Source organism: Cygnus olor, chromosome 16 (genome assembly GCF_009769625.2).
Source record: "Cygnus olor isolate bCygOlo1 chromosome 16, bCygOlo1.pri.v2, whole genome shotgun sequence".
Taxonomy (NCBI): domain Eukaryota; kingdom Metazoa; phylum Chordata; class Aves; order Anseriformes; family Anatidae; genus Cygnus; species Cygnus olor.
This window is the reverse complement of record NC_049184.1, coordinates 16,088,002-16,100,073: the sequence shown is the minus strand read 5'-3', so window position 1 is coordinate 16,100,073 and position 12,072 is coordinate 16,088,002. Positions and strand designations below refer to the sequence as shown.

Here is a 12,072-nt window from a genome sequence, read left to right as displayed (position 1 = left end):
GCATCTTGTGTCTCTTCCCTCCTGTCCCCTCAGTGCCTCACTTCTGCCTTCCCAGAAGAGCCCGGATTCCCCTGTCTGCCTGCTTGCTGGCAGGCTGCGAGCTGGTCAGGGACTCTTGCTATCAGTTGGCAGGCTTGGGGGCAGCAGGCTCCTGAGACATCTCCTTTGGGACTGAGTCCCCACATTGGTCAGGGTTAGGAAGGGACAACTGAGGGTTTGACTGCTCCAGAGGCATGGAAACCCTTGTGGTCTGGCCATCCCAGGACAGAAAAGGTGTTGGGAGTCCTGGGCCAGGCCCTTGTTCTGTCCACTTCTTTTGGCTATGGGTATGGCTATGGGGAGGTTGTTCCCTGAGGCGGGGATTCACAGGGTCCAACACGTGGTTTCTGTGTGCCTGGGGATGCTGCGCTGCCTCTCCTGGTCCTACTTCCTTGCATCTCTGTCACACTGGGATTATCTCCCTCTGCTCATGCTGCATCTGCTTCCTGGAATCTGAAATCCCCAAAATGCTGTTTCTCCAGTAATCCTTGTCATTAAAAGTGGCTCCTAAACTGAGCACCTCCTCCTCTCCCCAGCCAGCACCTTGTCATCCTTTTTAGAGAGGCACAATTTGAGATGGGCACGTACCAAGCGTGAGCAAATTGGATTTATATTCTGATACAGGATGCTACCACCCCCTCATCCTCAGCAACCAAACTCTAGAGTTACCCTTGGCCTTGGATTCTTTTGGATTTTTACTATTCCTTTTTTGAAGTGTGACAATACTTTCTCTTCCCTCTCGTCACGGTCTTGGAAAGACGCATGGCTGTCGGTGACTGCTGTGTGTGTGGGAGAGGGCATTCTCTCCCATTGCTGGAGTCTGCAAGGTCGAGGACATACAGGTGAGTGGTTCCTTCAGGAGCTGGATGTTGCCAACTCTCAGAGCTTGGCTGGTTTCACACTTGTGAAATACAGCAGAACCTTTTGATAGCAGGCAGGTAGGAATAGCTGAGCATCAGCAGAGTCCTTAGGAAGTTACATCCCTGCTCAAACTGCTACAAGTCAGCTGAACACCCCTTTGCAGGGGCCCTCTTCGGCTGTTCCCCTGGGGCACGCTATTTCCAGGACAGAACTCCAGCTCCGGCAGCACAGCCCGAAGGCAGGGTGCCGGAGCCTTCCCGGAGCCGCGGCTGGGACCCCCGAGGGGCCGCTGGGCCCGCGGCCGGGGGCGATCGGAGCCCGGGCCGGCGCTTCCTCGGCTTTTGGGGAAGAGAGGGCGTGGGGCGGCGCGTGCCGGCAGAGGGAGCCATGCATCCTCCTTTCATATGCACAGCCTGACACGCCAATTAACGAATTAATTTGAAAGGTGCTGCGAGAGATGAGATTAAGAGCAGGATCCTCCACTGGGCAATGGCTGAGCTAGGCTTGCTGAGGCTGGGAAGTGACCGTGCCATCCCCAAATCTCTCCTCTCTGTGTCGCCACCTGAGTTTGGATCAGGTAAACCTTTGGGTAGGTTTGATCTGGCACAGTTTCTGGGGGCTGTGCAAGGCATAAACAGCCTTCATGGCAGGTACAGATGGCATTGATGCTGGTACCTCAGCTGGATGTGCTGTAGACACGCCACAAACACCTACTGCACTAGGACTGCAGCTGTGAGCCACCAGGGACTGTGGCTGACCCTGCAGGAGTAGACAAGGCCTTACTTTGTCTTGTCTGGGACTTGGTAAGGGTTTATCAAAGGCAGACAAAAGTTTATGAGCTGGATCTGGGGTTGTGAAGTCTGACATCGTTAGTCCTGCCTAGTCCTGGGTGCTGTGCTGGCAGACAATGCTGCTTCCTTCCTTGGTACCACAAAGTGATCAAGGCGTGAAGTGAAACGCAAGCACTGAACCGTTCCCAAGTGGGGTAGGAACCACAGGTGGGCATTTATGGAATTTCAAAAAGCTGTTAACATTTTTGTGGAATGGGGGGGACTCATGTCTGACTGCGAAGGATTCTGGAACCATCAGTTCAAGCTGGACCTGGTTTTTCATCCAGAGTGCCTATGCGTTTTGGTGAAGTACAGATATGGGTGGTGGGTGCTGCACTGGAAGGTGACTACAGCTGGATGAGCTGGTGGTGCTGAGCTGCTCCACAACAGATGCAAGCTCTGACTACAGGACTGAGAGGCTCAAAGCATTGTACAAGAACAATTGCAAATTCATACTGTGACATGGCTGCTGCTTTCTGGTTAACGCACTGGAAACAGGGTTGAGCTGGCTTCTTCTGCTCTGGCAGTGAACATGGCCAGTGGTGATGCTGCAGTGTGTTTTGGGACTCAAACACTTTTATTGCATACCATTTTGGGGTGCCTGCACTGTAGGAAGTTGCTTGGTGACCTTTGCCAAGGAGCCCTTCTTATACCTATGGGAGATACAGCCTCTGCCATGGGGATCTGAAGGCAAAGGCATGCCACTGCCTGTGATGCTGTCAGTCACATTTCTGTTGTGATTAACAAATTGGGAGAAAACTGAGCTCCAGAAAACAAGCCTCAGAGCAGGGCAGCATGCATGCAGTGAGTTGCTACCTCAGCTGTTGCAAATTAGCCTCAGTTGATCACAGTGGTGGATGTATAGTATATAGGGATGGATAGTATCTGACCTGTGACCACTCTCAGGGGTCTGTGGCTACTGCTGAATCTCTCTCTTCAGTTCCTGGGCACAGAATTCAGTCCAGCTTGATGCTGCTGAGGAGGTCTTTTCTGAACCTTCTGCTGTCCCAGAACCAGGAAATCCCGCAGCTAAGGTCTGTATTGCTTATGCCAACAGCTGTCCTGGTTGTTAAAAGCTGTCTGCTGCAAAATAGAAATGAGAGGGAGGCACTGTGAAGAACTAGGCTGGAGGGCCTTTGTTTTAAAGCACAGCAGAGTTGGGCTTAAGTAGGGGTGGGATGTGCTGCCTCATCCTGGCTTCCACAAGGCAGCATGTGCATTTTCCTTGTCAGTGCTCAAAGGCTGGTACTAAGACTTATCTTTTTTTCTATCTATCTTTTTTTCTATCTGGTGCCTCCCAAGTATATTTAGAAAGAGCAATGATAGTTTTTCTTTCTCCTTTACTATCTGTTAGGTAAAGTGTTTGATAAGTTTATAAAGTTTTATGTTTCTGTTTTTGAGGTCTGTCTGTCTCTCTGTGCACCAAGATGAGGAAAATTGACTTGTGAGCCAGTGCTTTTGGTGTGCCCCACCACAGGGAGCTGAGGACCAGACAGATCTAGTGTTTGTATCTGGTTCAGTCCCGAACCTCTTGAAAGTGTAGTATTGGTGCTGCTCAAGGCAGCTGTGACTAGTTGCTTTATTCCTGAATCACAGCTACTTCACATTCAGGTGTGAATATTGGTGTCAATTCACCATTAGATCTGATGGGAGGGAAGGGTGGCAGGAGACATGTACAGCTCCCAACTCCTCCATGGAGGAGAACGCCTTTTGTCTAGACTCTGCTTGGCTTTCGATTCCCAAAACTCCGTCTGAGGCTGCTGCCAGCCCAGCAACCTGAGAAGGGTTGTTATTTGGAGAGGAGAACACAAGCACATTTTTCTGTGTTGTAGTGCTCCTAGTTGACTTCAGCCAGCTTTTACAGAGTTTGATGCTTACCTTCTCTTGTATTAGGAGTGATGGTGGTTTGGGGACTACTATTCTTCTGTGCGTGCAGGAGAGCAGTGCAGCATGGCTGGTGTAGGGGTGTATCATGGTTTTGGCTGTGATGGAGTTAATTTTCTTCATAGAGACTCAAAGGATGCTGTGTTTTGGGTTTTCGATGAAAATAGTGGTGATAACACACTGATGCTCTTAGTTGTTGCAGAGCAGCGCTTACACAGTCAAGGACTTTTCAGCTTCTCATGCTGCCCTGCCAGCAAGGAGGCTTGGGGGTGCAATTCAGGATTTCAGTACTTTTGCATCTGACTGCTTGTGTTGGAGATACTGGGCTCTGTGTGTCCCTATTCCTGTTTAGGCACAAACTAGGGGCTTGGGGGCTTTGTGCATGATTTCTACCATGACTGTCATCAAACAAGCTGAAGAGGAGTGTGGAGAAGGAGGAGGAAGTGAAACAGCTAAGGGAATAAGGGGGGAGAGAGTGAGCAAGGGTCTGCGATGTAATGATAAAGACAGCAGGATGCAAACACAGTGTGTGAGAATAACAAAGTCAGAGAAAGCCAAGTCTGCATGTGGGCAAGCAGGAGTGTCTGCATACATGTATGCTGGTAGTTCTTCCCCTTTCAAGCATGTCACTGCTTTGGGGAGGGGGTAGGCACTCCTGGTGAGGGTACACAGTCAGCTTTTCCTGTTTTTTGGCTGTGAAGATTTTTTCTGTCACTGGTACAGGGTGGCTATTGGGATGTGTGCTGGATGGGGCAAAGTGGGTTGCAGGCGTCCCGTATATGCGCAGGGGGGGAAGCTCTACCACCAGCTCCAGGGGAGGACTCTTGCCGAAGCAGTGCAAGGCTACTAATGCGCAGTAGGTCTGAAAGGACTTAGAGTGCAAATGATTGCATCTGCCCACGTGGCTTTCTGTGCCCCCTCCTGAGTGCATGTATACTCACGTGTTCCAACACGATCCTGCCTGCTCACGTGCATATCTCTCCTTGGGTCTATTCTTTCACATGCACTTTGTCCATTTGCTTTTCTGTCTTCCCCACTGCTACTGTAATGTCTTTCTCTTTCTCCCTTTGTTCCCTGGGCTGCTTTGCTGCTTCTCACCTCACCATGTCCTTCTTTATTTCTTTTGATAATAATAACATTAGAACCTACGTACAAGGCCTCCAGGTCCCTGCTTTGTGCAGACACATCAGGAAAGACCCTTCAAAGCCTGTGTGCTGGAGAGAGATTCCCATAGTCTCACTGTTGCCAGGACTGGCAGAGGCAAAGGGTTTGATTGTGAAATTTGACCTGTGCAAGACCCCACACTGTGTCCATTCTGGAATGTCAGAAGTGAAGATGCAGGTCTCCTGTTTGATGGAGTTCAACACTAAAGCCCTGAACCCTTATGCCTGTTTGATGAATTGGCCAATTAATCTCCCTTTATCACTTGTACTGAGCAGAGTGGTTGTTCCCAGAGCTTCCATTTTGTTCCTTCCTCATTGTGATGTTGGTTTGGTAGTGACATAAAACTGAAGTTACTTGTGGATTCTGTTCTAATCTGCTGTGTTCACATGTGTTGAGCTTTCAGAAATGTTCACCTTTTCAATTGCAATTTGCACGTTTGGCCTCTGCTGAGAGCTGATACTTCAATGGGATGCTGAAGTCTGGCAGATGGAAAGCAGCATTTCTAGTGACACGCTGTGGCTGTCTTGTTTTGTATATGTGGTGCCCACTATACCTCCTCTACAGAAGTGTCCTATGCGACTGCTGGATGTTGGTCCACAGTCTGCAAAGACAATGCTGGAAAGGGTGGAGGAGGGATCAAATTTTATTTTTCACCTGACAAAATTATCAGAGTTCCTTGCAGAGGGAAGGCTAGTACTGTTTCTGTTTTGCTGAATCATAACCAGAAACCCAAGGTATTCCTGTTGATTTCTCAGAAGTAATGGCGCTGCTGAGCTAGTCCATCATGATATATCAATGATTTAGACTCAAGCTAGGAAAGGACTCTGAAATCAGGAAACAGCACGTCACTCTTCTCCTTTCTTTGGGCAAAGTGGCTTAGACAGCCTGAACGCTCTTCAGATGAGAAACTTGGTCTCCCTTCTGAACCACAGGGCCTGGGCCATGATGTCACTTGCTGATGTAGTGGCATTGGTAACTCTGCATGGGTCCTACGCCTGAAGGTTTCAGGAATCTGGAGTAGGAACGTGTATGCCAGTGCTGGCAGCAGACAGCAAAGCAGTCTGCTTCCAGAGCAGGTGGCCAAGACCTCTTGATGAGGTCTCTAGTCCATCCCAGGCTCATCAACCTGTGAGAAGGGAGTGGGTGATTTGCCTTTCTCCAGTTGCTGTTGCTGACCTTAGATCTGTCCGTGGCAATTAGAATTCCCATTGGCCCCGTGCTGCTGTGCATCTGCCTGCAGCTGTCTGAGAGCCCCCTAATTGCTGAAAGCGGAGGGAGGAGAGTGATTCCTCCCTAGACAAGTCATGCTAGTAGAAAAAGACTGATGGGTCTGGAAAGGTGAAGTCTTTGTACCTGTAAGTGCTGACAGGGCTGTTCTGAAGTGGCTGCCTCTCCATGGGTCTGTGTCCCTTTGGCCTTGGCCAGGAGCTGCATGCAATGAGGAGAGCAAAAGGTGTCATCCTGTTTGGAGGGGCATGTGCAAAGTGTGGTGGAACAGGGCAACCTTAGCGTTCCTCCCAGTGTAGGTAGGGCATGCTCCCCAGGCAGACTATCTGGAAATGGAGTGGGCTCTTGTGACCTGTTGTGGGGTTTACTGGTGTGTGTTGGAAGCGCTAGGATCTTCCCTTGCTTAGGGGGAAGCAAGAGGCTGAGCGCTTCTCACCCCTGTGCACAGGGGAAGGCAGTGGGGCTGGCGTGCCTGTCTCCAAACTGTCCTCTTGCTCCTGCTCTGTGAACTCTCCTCCTCTTGCTAGTTAATATTAGTATTCAGTTTGTGGAACGGGCTATGCAATTAACAAAAAGGTACAGTCATTCATTCTGACTGGAGGACTCATGGGATCAGATGTACTGGGGATAGGAAGCGGAGGCTTTCTGCTGGGAAAGAATGTCACAGCACAGCGGACACAGAAATGAAAAGCTATTAATAATGATCCCGGAACTTCACTTCCATCAGCTGTTTATTTAAAGGTGCTCCGTATTCAAAGCCTCCTGATTTATGTGGGCAATAACACTCACAGTCCTGGGATCACTTTTTTAAGCAAGGCTAATGGGGTGAAACCATCATACTGTGACAGTAGAGATCAAGCTGGGAAAATGATACTGGAGAGAAAAATAAACTATTGCCTAGATTATCCAGGAGCTACGCTGGGCTGGGAGTCGGTGTGAGCTCCCTGCTCTTCCAGCATTTATCAAGGCTTTTATTTCCTTTTTTTTTTCCCTTGTTCTTTGTGAACAGAATTTATTGGGCATGGAAGGATATAAAAATTTGATTTTACTGGACAGGATGCTAAAAGCTTCTGGTTTTGCATTAGTGTGATTTTTTTATTATTTTTTTTTGGGGGGGGGGTCTGTAGTGTGACCACGTTTCCTTCCTGACTCAGCCTCATGCCTGTGGGACTGGTTCCTCCAAGGAGAGGGCTTTTGTCATTTCTGTTCATTGCCTGCTGTTGTTTACACAGTGGTGGTATTGGGGCACCTCTACCTTTGTCTGTGTGCCTGGAGGGGTGGAGAGGAAAAGTCCAGGGCTGTGGCAGTGTTGGGCAGAAGGGGCCACTGCCCCACAGCAGGCTGGTTCCCACGTGCTCTCTCTTCTCTGGGACGCTAGCCCCCAGCGTCACCAAGACCTGCTTGGCAGGGCTGCACGAGCACTGGGCCAGTGCTGACCTGGCCAATGGATTTGGCATAACCTCCTGATGTTTCCGTCTTCTTGCAGCAGAGGAGTTGAGTTATGGGTGCAAGTAGGGCTTGGGTGGGGAGTGGAATGCAAGAGGGAGCTGTGTCAGTCTTTTCTGAATCTGGCAAGTGAGCTTTTGGGGGGCCAATAAGCGGTTTTACTAGCTCCCTCTGGACATCTGGCAGCGTGCAGGAGTGCCAAATGTTATCTATCCAGAGTGTATGTGACCTTGTGGTATCTGCATGGCAGTGAACAGCCTTTGGCTAACCTTGCCTCTTTTTCCTGGGGAAGTGAAATAGCACTTATCCTGCCGAGCTGTGGTGCTGGCAGTTGCAGCTGATGTTACTCTGGAAAGGGTCTTACTCCAGGTGGTGCACATCCTCAGAAGCTGGTAGTGGTGAAGTAATTCAGAGAATGAAGCGATGATTCCAAATAAATAATACATCTATCATTAATGATTGAATGCAAAATTTAGCCTATCGCTGTTGTCTGTATGTTGCTTACATGGAGGTAGTAACCTTTTAGTCTGTTATAGATTGGAGAAAGCCTTTATTTACTGGTGAGCAGTGTGCTGTGAGGATTGCCTACTTAGAGACCTGGCCCATTTGCTCCAGCTTGTAGGTCCCCAACAAGAGGATCAAATTCCTCCTAGCTGTGTTTTTGAGGGTGAGGTGGGCTTTGCTTTGAATGAGTCCTGGGTGGCAATTCAGAGTCCCTTTGGAGTCTGTGAGGCTCTCGTGGCCCTTGTCAGGAACACCTTGTTACTGGCCTGGTTCTGCTTGAAGTCCAACCTGAGGGATCTCAGAGGGCTCCAGTTGCTCTGTGGTGGGCAACTGTGGTGGCTCAGTTCCCAGTGGAACTCCTCCTCTTTCTTGGAGAAGCCAACTCTCAGATTTACTTTTCCAGTCCTGATAGCTAATACGTGCTTCTCATGTATTAGACTCAACTACCAGGGTTATCTGCCAACTGCAGTGGATTTTTCTGAGCAGTGCTGTGTCTTAACAAAGCATATTTGCTTCCTGTTTGGGGTATAAGACTGTACAATGTTCAACTTCAGGTTCCTGAACTTCTGTGGTACCAAGATTCCTTCTTTCCCCATTGTGGTTTCTCAGTAATTTCTGGAGAGCAGAAAAGTTTAGGCCTGGAGATGCCTCTTCAACATACCAGCAAAGCCTGTGTTTAGGCAAGACAGCACTGCTCAGGTGGTGGTGGTTTGATGGCAATGGCAGTGCGGTTTGGAGTGACCCGTGGTGGTGTGGTGCTGTCAGCCCAGCTGAGCATGGATGTTCCAGGGGCAGGTCTGGTACATCAGGAGGCTGAGGAGTGCAGATGCAGAGCAGTGGATTTTGGCAAGTTATTGTTGCAGAAACAATTTTCTTATCTGTTCTACAATCTTGTTTCTAATTCTTATTTAATGAGCTCCTCCAAAAATAAGAAAAGCATTGGAACAGTTTTCTTAAGTGTGAAAGATCAGGCTGAAATTGGCATTGAAGAGACTAATTACTCTCATTCTTCCACCTTCCTGACAGCTGTTTACTGCTGCAGAGCTTGTCCTGAGGTGCTGAGGAAGTCCCTTGCATCTTCACAGGCTGCTTTTGGCCGGAGGTATCAGCAACAGAATGTCAGTGTCTGCTTCTGATTTAGGCCGTGTATGACTTAATTGTCCTGTTACACTGGCAGAAAGCACTGTTAAAGGTGCAGGTGTGAGACCTGTGGTGCAAATCCTCCAAGCCTTGTTCTGCTTTTCACTGCCCTTGTTTTCTCCCTGTGACTTCCCGACTTCAATGTGGATGCTATGATGACCGTGGTCTTATCTTAGAAAGGGCAACATGCTGCTGAAGGAAGACACTTCCCTTGTCTCATACACACTAGAAAGAGAGATCATGTCTCCTATCATAAAGACTGAGAGATTTCCAGGGACAAAATTGCCAAAAGTATTAAAATATATAGGGAAGAAGAATGATCAGCAGCAAGACCTTCCTGAGAGTGATGGGTACCTGCCATAGTATTTATTTAACCAGAGTATTGAGTCTGAGCCTGACCTCAGACCCCAAGGAGTAAATTGAAGAAAGTTGCTTTGAACCCTTCTGGCTCAATAATACCCACTTGTTATTCTCTGTAGGAATTTGGGGGGACTTGCAGGGGAGGTAGAGAGTTGCAGACAAGAAAGCTGTGAACATCTTCAATTTTCTATTTAAGCACACAATATTGAGTGATAAATAATTCATACATCTGCCAAACATTTGATTAAAAGAACCCAATTCCTTCCACATTTTTCAAAGTCTAAGAATTCCATTTTGTGTCTTTTATTTTAATCTGTCCTTTAACTCCTATCCGGATGCCCACTTGTCTGGGCTGTCAGCCTTGATTCCACTCACCCTGCTTCAGGCAGCCCGGTGCTTGTGCCGTTACTTTCTCATCACTTCTGCTGGCTTACAGGGGGTGAAGGAGTGGCCATAAGTGGGGTGTAGTGATGCTGATAGAAAGCACTCTCAACTGAGGCGAGGGGAGTGAAGGTGGTTTCTATATGTCTTTGGGCTATGCTTGGGAGATCAGCTCTGGTGGTGGCAATGGAGGCTTGGGGCTGTTCTCTGCCCTGCTGTATGGGAGCACTGCTGGCTCCTCATGAAGTGCAGTGGGTCATAAATAATGGGAAGGCAAGCTCTGACTCTGTACAGGGCATTTGTTAGGGGATAAATTTCAGATGTGCCTAAGATCCAGATCCTAAAATCAGAGACCTGTGCTGACCTCTGAAACTTTCTCCCCATGGTGGAACGTAGTCCACTCCAGCAGCTGTTACAGAGATGCTGCCAGTGGCTGCAGATGTTTTCCCAGTAGCTAGCACCACTCCTCCTTGGTCTGTGGATGCAAAGGGTCTCTGATGCCCTTTCTGCCTTTGGTGGCATGCCGAGGGCAGGGATGTGCAGGAAGAGTGGTGGCTGAGTTGATGTCCAGTGCTACAGGCAGGCATGGCAGGATCAGCAATGTCACCTTGTCTTGCCCAGCTAGGGATGGTGTCTCCTCCTTGTACTCTTTCAGCTACACCTGGGTGATAATGCCAATGCCAATTTGGCACTGGCTGTCAGTTGCTGTTTGGCCAGTCCCCTGGCTCAGCGCTGTCCTTCAGAAGTTTCTTGCAATAGCCTTGGCTAGGATATAATCTCCTGTCTTTCATGGATTTTGCTTCCTACATGGGCCCCCTTGGCATTTTCTGGCAGATAATGATTGAACTCATTGCTTGTTTTTCACTTTCAATCTTTGTCAGATTTGGGCTTGTGGCAATGGGACGTCTTCTTTTTTTTTTTAGTGGTCGTTTGTTTTTGTGTTTACCCTCTTGGTTTTGTCTGCACTCAGCCCTTGAGAACTGATTCTTCTGCTGCCTCTGCTAATGATCCTGCTCTACCAGCCTTTGAGAACCTGAACAGATACGTTGTGTTTCCTTTCTCTTCTGCAGCAAATCAGTGGGTCCTAGCACACAGCTTTGCTATGCAAAGGAAAGAGTAGTTGTGCCCTGTCATCGCTGAGTGCTCAAGTGCTTTGTTTTGCTTTTTTGTTAGTACTTCAGGCAGTTAGTCAGGTTCACAGGAAAGAGTGCCTGGCCTGTGATTCCCTGAATCATCCTTTGGGATCAGCCTTCTCTCTCCCATTGGATCAGAGATACACGGCGCTTGGCAGGGTGGCAGCAGCAGCAGTGTCCGCTGCATGTGTTGTGCTCTATGCCGACGCATGTGTGTTATACTAACGACAGCCCAGCTGTGCTGGTGCTGATGGGTGCTCCCTGAGCTGCTCTAGGCTCAGGCTTTAGCACTGCATTGAACAGGCAGAGGGATGTGGAGGCAGGGCCTGCTGGGGCTGTGTTGTTGCTCTGGTGTCAGAGGCTGCTGCTGCTGCTGGAGCTGACTGGGGATTTGTGAGGTGGGGGAGACCTCCTCTCTGGGATGAGGGAGGGAAACACCTCTGACTGCTCTCTTCGGAACCTGTGCTAGGTGTTGTGTGCGTGACTGCAGCAAGCAGGATCCCGAGGGGAGCGGTGGGAAGGTCTGGGGAGTGGGGTGACTGGTGGGGGTTAGCAGAGCTGTGTGTAACAGATGGGCAGTGCAAGCACTTGCAGTACCCGTGCTGAATGGGGCACAGGGAGCACCTGGTGTGCTCTAGGGCTTTGGGGGCAGTGGCTGCCGTTCCCGGGGTCAGGCAGTTTCTAGGCTCTGGATGTGGACAGCAATACTCTCTGGGTGCTATGGTTTCTCCCATCCAACCTGCCTCCTTGGCAGCCAGAGGCAGAGCTTTTGCATGCTCAGCTGGGACAGCAATTTGTTTTGGAGACTGACCACTCTGCCTGGTTAGTCAGAGCTGGCTCCGGCTGGCTCCTTGCCCTTGGGAACTGGCGGGTGCAGCTTTCTCTGCTCAGTGTGGCAGCTGGGCTGCGGGTGCGTTGGGCGCAGAGCCGCTCCACACCTTCTTTTCATTCTTGGCTTAGAGATGGCTTCTCTCAGGCCTGGGAAGAGCCAATTGTGTATGTAGTCAGGGCAACAGGAAGTTGTCTTTGCTTTCTCCTCCTCTGAGTTTGTTTTTAAAGGCAAATTAAAAGCATTGTATTCACGTAGACAAGGCATGAAAATT

The 12,072-nt window shown here is 49.4% G+C and overlaps 1 protein-coding gene across 1 annotated transcript in view; it reads left to right on the top strand.

Moving 5' to 3' along the window:
• The first annotated feature begins 1,405 nt into the window (after nucleotides 1–1,405).
• The window catches only part of CDH22 (cadherin 22), a 71,376-nt gene continuing 60,709 nt past the window's right edge, over nucleotides 1,406–12,072 (top strand). The window contains 1 exon segment of the mRNA XM_040575646.1: nucleotides 1,406–1,477. The gene's annotated coding sequence lies outside the window, so the exon portion shown is untranslated.